At 36.3% G+C, this 7,500-nt stretch overlaps 1 protein-coding gene and 1 long non-coding RNA gene across 3 annotated transcripts in view; one reads left to right on the plus strand and one right to left on the minus strand.

Annotated features, from left to right (window-relative positions):
- nxn (nucleoredoxin) overlaps positions 1–7,500 on the plus strand; it is an 89,966-nt gene that overhangs the window by 35,628 nt on the left and 46,838 nt on the right. The window lies entirely within an intron of this gene.
- LOC114551504 (uncharacterized) lies at positions 1,484–4,642 on the minus strand. Its single transcript, XR_003691907.1, has 3 exons — positions 4,549–4,642; positions 4,169–4,264; positions 1,484–1,531 (listed from the first exon to the last, which is right to left on the minus strand). It is a non-coding gene; the product is annotated as an uncharacterized LOC114551504 (long non-coding RNA).

A 7,500-nucleotide genomic window follows, 5' to 3' on the forward strand; every position in this document is an offset into this window, starting at 1 on the left:
ATTTTGTATTATTTTTAAATAACCTAGTATTTGACAAATGAAATAAAAAATACAAATTGTTATTAAAATAATACATTTTGTATGCCCTTATAAACAATGGCATTTAAGATGTGTGTAAAAAAATAACTAGTGATTAAGTTACAAAATATGCTTACAACCTCTTCTTAAAGTGCATGCTGTGAAACCCTGTACACTTCTGATAGTCATGTGACCATACGCGATACAAAGCGTTACTGCCTAAACAGACTGACTGGTCACTGGTCATCTTTTTGGACATGGTTAGAAGGGGCATGCTTAATACATCCATGGTGTATCGTAATTTGAGGGCGGATTCAATGTAGATTTAACACAAAACCATAATCAGGCATTGAGGCCTGCAAATGTATTGTTCTGCATTAAATCCACGCCGTGGGTATGCGTACGTAGGGCGGTGGAGCTACAGACCCTAGCCTGATGTGCACCTGAAAAGTTTAACTACTTGTCGCTCACACATTAAAAATACCTTTCAAAAGGTGCACGGGTCCGCTGGAGGACATACCAGTGTGCCAAGTCCAAAGCAGTCTCTTGTTTGTTTCCAGTGTTATGCGAACATTGTGACCAGTAAGACTGATTAAGCTGGCTGCCTGTGCAATTGCCTCTTGCAATTGTGATTCAGTCTCAGCCTGTAAGATCTAAAAATATAAAATATTATTAGGATATGAAGATACTGTTTAAATTGCATGTTAATGAGTGCACGCTAAATGAATAGTTTGTAAATATGATAGAATCCATGAAATATATGCTCACCGACTGCACCTGTGACCTTGTTTCTTCATCAGTAATATGTTCAGTTTTGATCTTCACATTGTCTGGACCCTTTATAAGACACTCGTGACAAGAGTTCAGAAAGGAAACATGGACTTGCCCCCATGGGCGATTGACATTGCCATGATCTGACCAGCATTAAAGTATCCATTGTCTTTCATTGCTGTAATCATATGAAAAATAAAAACATGTCAACTGTTCACAACAAAAATTATATTTGTCCCTATCGCCCCCACCCATCTGTGTGAGATTAGAGAACTCAGATTAATTTTCTTCTAAATTTAATTTCTCAATAAAGTAATATAGATACTGTATAAAACATGAACATTTCTTACATTTTCTAATAATTAATTTCAGGTATAATGTATTTATTGATCCAAAAAAAAATCCAATAGTGGCCTTTTAAAGCAAAAGTACCTTTGGAGTTGCATGTAAGGACTTTAGCATTAGGTGGACCCTCAAGATGCCAATCTTGTCCTTTGATTTGTAGACAGAGTCGGAAAACTCACAGTAGGACCTCCATTGTCCACAGCACCCTCAGATATCCCATAGTCATCAGTGAACTTAACGTCTACCTTCTTCTCGGTGAAAAATTGATCTGCCCATGGCTCTGGATGCTCCATCCCCACATTTCTTCTTATAATATTGAAGCATTACAGTGCTGTCATTATTTATTTACCGAGAAGCAATCCGCTCCATTATTCTCTCCAACGTCACCTTTAAATCACTGAAACAATAAAACAATACAATGTAGTTATTGTCATTATACCTCTCCCACTGAACTAGCATGTAATATCCACATCATTGTAACTAATATTTAGTTTACTGAAACCTATTTACATACAGTACCGTTTACTTTTTCTTACTCATTCAGAATAACTTAACAAATAAATACCAAAGAGTAACAGAACCATTTCCAACACTGGCAACCACCTCCCACCAATAGGAAATTGACAAACCACAAAATCAACAATAGGGGCCTTATTTTAATGATATAAGCGGCGTGAGCGCCTGGCGCGAGGTGCATTTAGGCGTGTCCAAATCCACTTTTGCTAGTTTGACGGCAGAAAAAAGGGTCCATGCGTCGGGCACATGGTTCAAAAGGGTTGTACTTTGTGTCTTAACCCTTGTAATGTGTTAGAAAGCTGCACACATTTTGTTTTAGCAGGTCCAATTTGACCCATGATTTACCTCAGCTTAAAATACTCAAAACAATGATCATCATCCAATATTGTTTTTTTTCACCTCATAGTTAACTTATTATGTATTCATTAAATTTAAACACTTTAAAATGTTATTTTTCGGCCCCATGGACCTTGGATCTTAAAGTATACAACTTGTTTTTAACTTAAAAAAAGTTTAAATTCACTCGTTATATTTCCAATAATGAAGACAATGGGTACTTATTTTATCTGACTATAATAGACTAATATTAGAACACACCTCCAAAATGATTTGCATGTTGGGTTTTTTCAACTTGGTGTACAGATCCTCAAATGACGCTACAGCTTATAGGATGCTGAGTCATGCCAGAGTATATTGCATGCTACCATGTTACTTTGGATTTTTATCTGTCATACTCTGTATCAAGAGTAAGGTATATTGGGACAAATGGGTGGAACACTTGCCATACATTTAGCCTCATTCGAGAATCTTTACACCCCAGTAAGAAGCAACAGCCCCATGGAAGCACCCAGGTGTGTTTTGTCGATGCACATCCAGCAACACCCTTCCATGTTGGATTGCTGTTCTCAGTTGGTGGTCTGTGTTGGGTGTGATAAGGATTGACGACCATTAAATGTCAGTTATTTTTTTATTTAAAGAACTCTTTTTGAGCATCTGGGTCACTTGGACCCTCCTCTTCATTAGATGTGTAATCTTGTTAAAAGACTTACCTTTTTCCTAACTCTAAATCTATATGGTCATTTTTGACCAGAACACCACAGATGTCACTATTGTTTATAATATTAAGTTGAAAACCCTAAATGCAAATAATTTTGGAGGTGTGTTCTAATATTAGTCTATTATAGTCAGACAACATAATTACCCATTGTCTTAATTATTGGAAATGAGTGAATTTAAACATTTTTAAGTTAAAAACAAGTTGTATACTTTAAGATCAAAGGCCAAAAATAAAATTTTAAAGAGTGTTTACATTTAAATGAATACATAAGTTAACTATGAGGTAAAAAAACAATATTGGATGATAATTGTTTTATAAGTATTTTAGGCTGAGTTAAATCAGGTGTTGTCGATCTCCATCTAACAAACACCTTTCCATGTCGTTGGATCTTCTCAACAGATGGCAGTATGAGCAGCTCAAATGCTGTCTTGATATCTTGGACATGTGACACAGCAACCCCGAAGTCATTCTGATGTCTCAGGTGGTGCTCTGCCTTGGGTGTTGATGAACATTTTTGATTTGTATATCGTTCATGTCACCCCCCTAAAGATGATACTAACTTGGGACCCGTAACACCACATATGTTGATTTTTTTTTTTTGAGACATTTACAATTTCCTAAAATTCTCAAAACATTTTTTGTGTTAGAAACACAAAAAATGAAGCCTTGTTCCAATAATATCATGAAGCCTTGTTCCAATAAAAAAATAAAAAAAAGTAAATGGTATTTTTTTACACATCTGAAATTGAAAACAGGTCAAATTTGACCATAACACAATATAAGGGTTAATTAATCATAGGTGTGTTTTGGGCGTAACATGCAATATCATGTTGTCTCCCAATCCCTTTAAAAGCCAGGTGCTTTTGTACCGCTTGATTGCTATTATAATGGTGGATTTGCTTTTCATTCTTAATCTACATATACATATAATTTTACTAATGCGCTGTCGAAATAACGATATGCTGCATTATTGACTTTAGACCAGGTTTTGTTGGTCAATGGTGCGATCACTTCTTGCTGCGTCCAAGATAGCAATACGCCCAGAATGCACCTGAACACACCTCCCTGTAAGACCCGCATGCCCATGGGGACACAGATGGGCGCAGGTGAATTTGCTTTTTAAATGGCGTGGGCGCTGGACAAGAAATTGACAACGCCCGTCGGTCTTAAACTAGCAAAGACACTTGCATCGGTCTTTTGCAAGATAGGGCCCATAACGGTACAATAAAACATAATGCATATTATAGCATGGGTAATCTTCAATCTTGACAAGTGACCACAAAAATGATTGAATATCAAATAAAGATGAAAATGTCAATATTGTGCAATGATAAATACTGATATTTCTGACTCATTTAGGTTGCAACTTGCTAATTGGTCTCACTACTAGTCTAGACATAATAGATATTGCTATCCTGAATTAAAGTTTAAATAATTACATTTTATATATGTTCTACTGACCTCTCACTTGAACTGGAATCTAAAGACCTTGAAATGGCTTCCTGGAGATCATGGTCATCAGAGAGGTATTCTTCCTCAAATAGGTCCAGGTATGTACTACAATACAAAATAGCAATATTTCATAATTGATATTAAAAGGTACAAATATATGATTTTAACACAGCCAGTTGCATTAGCAATATACTAAGAACATCCTTACTGGTCTAATAACTTTAATGTTCTCAAATGGAAAGTGCGTTATTAAAGTTATAAAAATAGGGACACCATGATTCAGTATAAAGTAAATGTATTTTACACACAAATTATACTGTTAATAAAGGCCACTAAAGCCCAGACCATAGAAAAGATGTACGAAGAGACAGAAATGTCAAAATATTAACCTGTAGGATGTGCTGGATGAAATGTTGCCAGATGGTTGGGGACCATGGGACACACCAGAGGTGTTGCCACTGGAGACTGCAGAGGTTCCACTGGACAGGATGAGGGGTATCATCAATAGCGATGACAGGAGGACTAGTGGACATGGTGGCGGTGTCAGCTGAGACGGAAGGTGCATCGGTACAAATATCTTCGGTAGCAACACACCAGATAACTTGATCACCACTGGAGATGGAAGGGTTATTTCTGAAGAGGGACTGGGCCTCAACAGTGGAGATAGCTGAGACAACTTCTTTGGAAATGTCACCTACACTACCAATGACTGCAAGAACATGGAAAAATAGTTTATTAACATTTAACTTTTGAGTAACATAAAACTGATATGAGAGGATCAGAACCCATCTTGTACAATGCATGAAAGTGGTGGAACAAAATATTACTTACAATAACTAAATTGTGAAAACACAAAAACAACCAGTCAAAATCTGCCTGTCTCTTCCTACATCCAGCCAGATTCTCACCTCAAACCACTGGCATTCTCTTGTTGTTCACCAGATGCCTTTTGACTTTCCTTTGTTTCCTCCTTTTCCCATAAAAGACTGCCACACCCTACTACACACCTGTTTTTAATTCCATCATGAGCCCTGACCTTCCCTGTCCACCTGTTTCCACTTTTTAATCCATCCTGCAGCTACTTAACCTGGACATTCTAAATTTCTTTTTTTTTAAGTTACAATGTTGTTTTTGTGCATTGTGGCATACAGGCATACCTGCCTGTAAGCCTTCTTTATCATTAAGAAAACCCAAAAATGCTTTCTAATATACATTTAGTTTATATCCCTATTATCCTGCACAACGAGTTGTGACCAATATGATATAAACTTGTTTGTAGATGCATGTACTGTAAATACTGTAAATTAATTTACCACATTTGTCACTGTCTGAAATTTGAGCAAAATCAAGGCTCTCTGCATGGCTGTCTTCCTCAGAAGATGGCTGTCAATTGAAGCAGACAACAAGCGTTATGTATCAAATACAGTGCACTATCAATAAAACAACATGGCAAATGTATTATATGAGGGCATAGAGCAATTAATAGTGTTTAAGACATCCAGTCTGATATACAGTATTGCCATTGCTAGTCATCATTTTTAAATCTTCATGCACTAGCCTACTTACAGATTGGTTTTCCTCACTCAAAATGACCTTGTCAGGCCTGGCGTAAATGGACTTTTGATGGAAGAGTTTTTCAAAGGCCTCCACTCAACTTTTGATTGGAGGTTAGGGATGGCTCGACTAGTTTGTTGTGACAAGGCATCAAGATTTGCAACCTAAGGGAATAAAAAGCACACTGTATATGAAACTTAAAAAAGTAAAACACTACACAGAAAGGTTTTAGTTTCAGTACATAATTTAACAGAAATAACAACACAGAAATTTACATTGTCAAGTTTTGCAAGTCACATAACTTTAAAGTAACTACATATTTACAATCACAATGTGATGGGAATGTAAAAAAAAAAAAATATTTAAATTTACAACACACCCAAAAATATCCTTTCATAATACAGTATGATATTATTGCAAAAATGTAAGAAAATGCATAACAAATGTGACAAAACAGATCAAAAGCTTACCTGCAGCCCTCCAGAATTGGCTGGAAGGCCACCGTTATTGCCTGCAACACTCTTCCGGAATCCCAGTCACAGCGAAATTCAGGGCAGATTTAATATGTCCCTTTTCAAAAAGCCAAGCTTTGCTGGCACGCCTTGGTACATTTGTTGATTTATGGTCTGGCAGGAGAATTACCTCTTTGGTAAAAGACTGAGCCACAGGACAGCTCAATTGTGCCTGAAACCTTAAAGAACAAAAAATCAACTATACTCAATTACATTGAACACTGTAAAAATATATACTGCATTATACATTTATTTACAATAGGATTAGCTAGGTTTAGGTTTAGCTCCTCAGTACATCTGACTTGCTCACTGATCACAACCCCATCAGGCTTCTCAGGTCATCAGGCAGAGGCCTTCTAGCAGTTTTAGAATTTATTTTTATTTTTTACTGAACATTTTCTATCTGTACCCAGAAATAGATCCAGGTCTGGTGAGGGACATCAGTTACTGTGCGTATGCGTGTGTGTGTGTACACATTTGTATGATTGCACTTGCATGTTTTTGTTGTCTTATTATGTTTTATCTATTTCTATTCATGCTTTGTTTTAATGGACATGCACATTTTAATGTAAAGGACTTTAGGGTTTAGCCAGTTGTAATGAAAGCTGCTATTCAAATAAAATTTGCATTGAATAGTAGCCTACAGAGTATATTCACTCATATTTTCTGTTTACAAACAGGCAACTGTCTTAATAGTGAATTTTATTTTAAACTGTAGTTATGTTTTTGTGGTTGATTACATTAATTTTAGCACTTGTATCTTACATTATATGATCTTAAATTGGGTACCCTCATATTGTACTGCAATACAACAATAGGCCTAACTAATAACAGATTTAATGCAATTAGTTTGAAAGTTATTTTAAATAAAAGCCTCACAAACATCTTGAATCCAATTACTTAACTTTACTACTAGTTAAATTCGGATGGTGTTACTGCATAGGACAATTAAAACGTTACTAATATCAGGCTAATAGAGCTCAACATTTAAAAAAAGGGCAAAGTTACAAGACCGTGTACAGAAACTATCATAGACGTCAATGTTAAAAGCTCGCTCTAGACATTCGCGGTTTTCGGGGTGCGGTAAACGTTTCCATGGTAACAGCGAGCAATCAGAGACGTTGCTGCTACGCTTAGGATTGTGGGTAGTGTAGTTTTCTCCATATGATCGTGAATAAAACATGTTTTTCTAAAACAAGGTTGATTTCATACAGACTTCTAGCTTCTACAGGAACAGAAACTTTCGTTTCACAACCACGTAGCTCCACTACACTG

This window comes from Perca flavescens, chromosome 3, assembly GCF_004354835.1.
Source record: "Perca flavescens isolate YP-PL-M2 chromosome 3, PFLA_1.0, whole genome shotgun sequence".
NCBI lineage: Eukaryota > Metazoa > Chordata > Actinopteri > Perciformes > Percidae > Perca > Perca flavescens.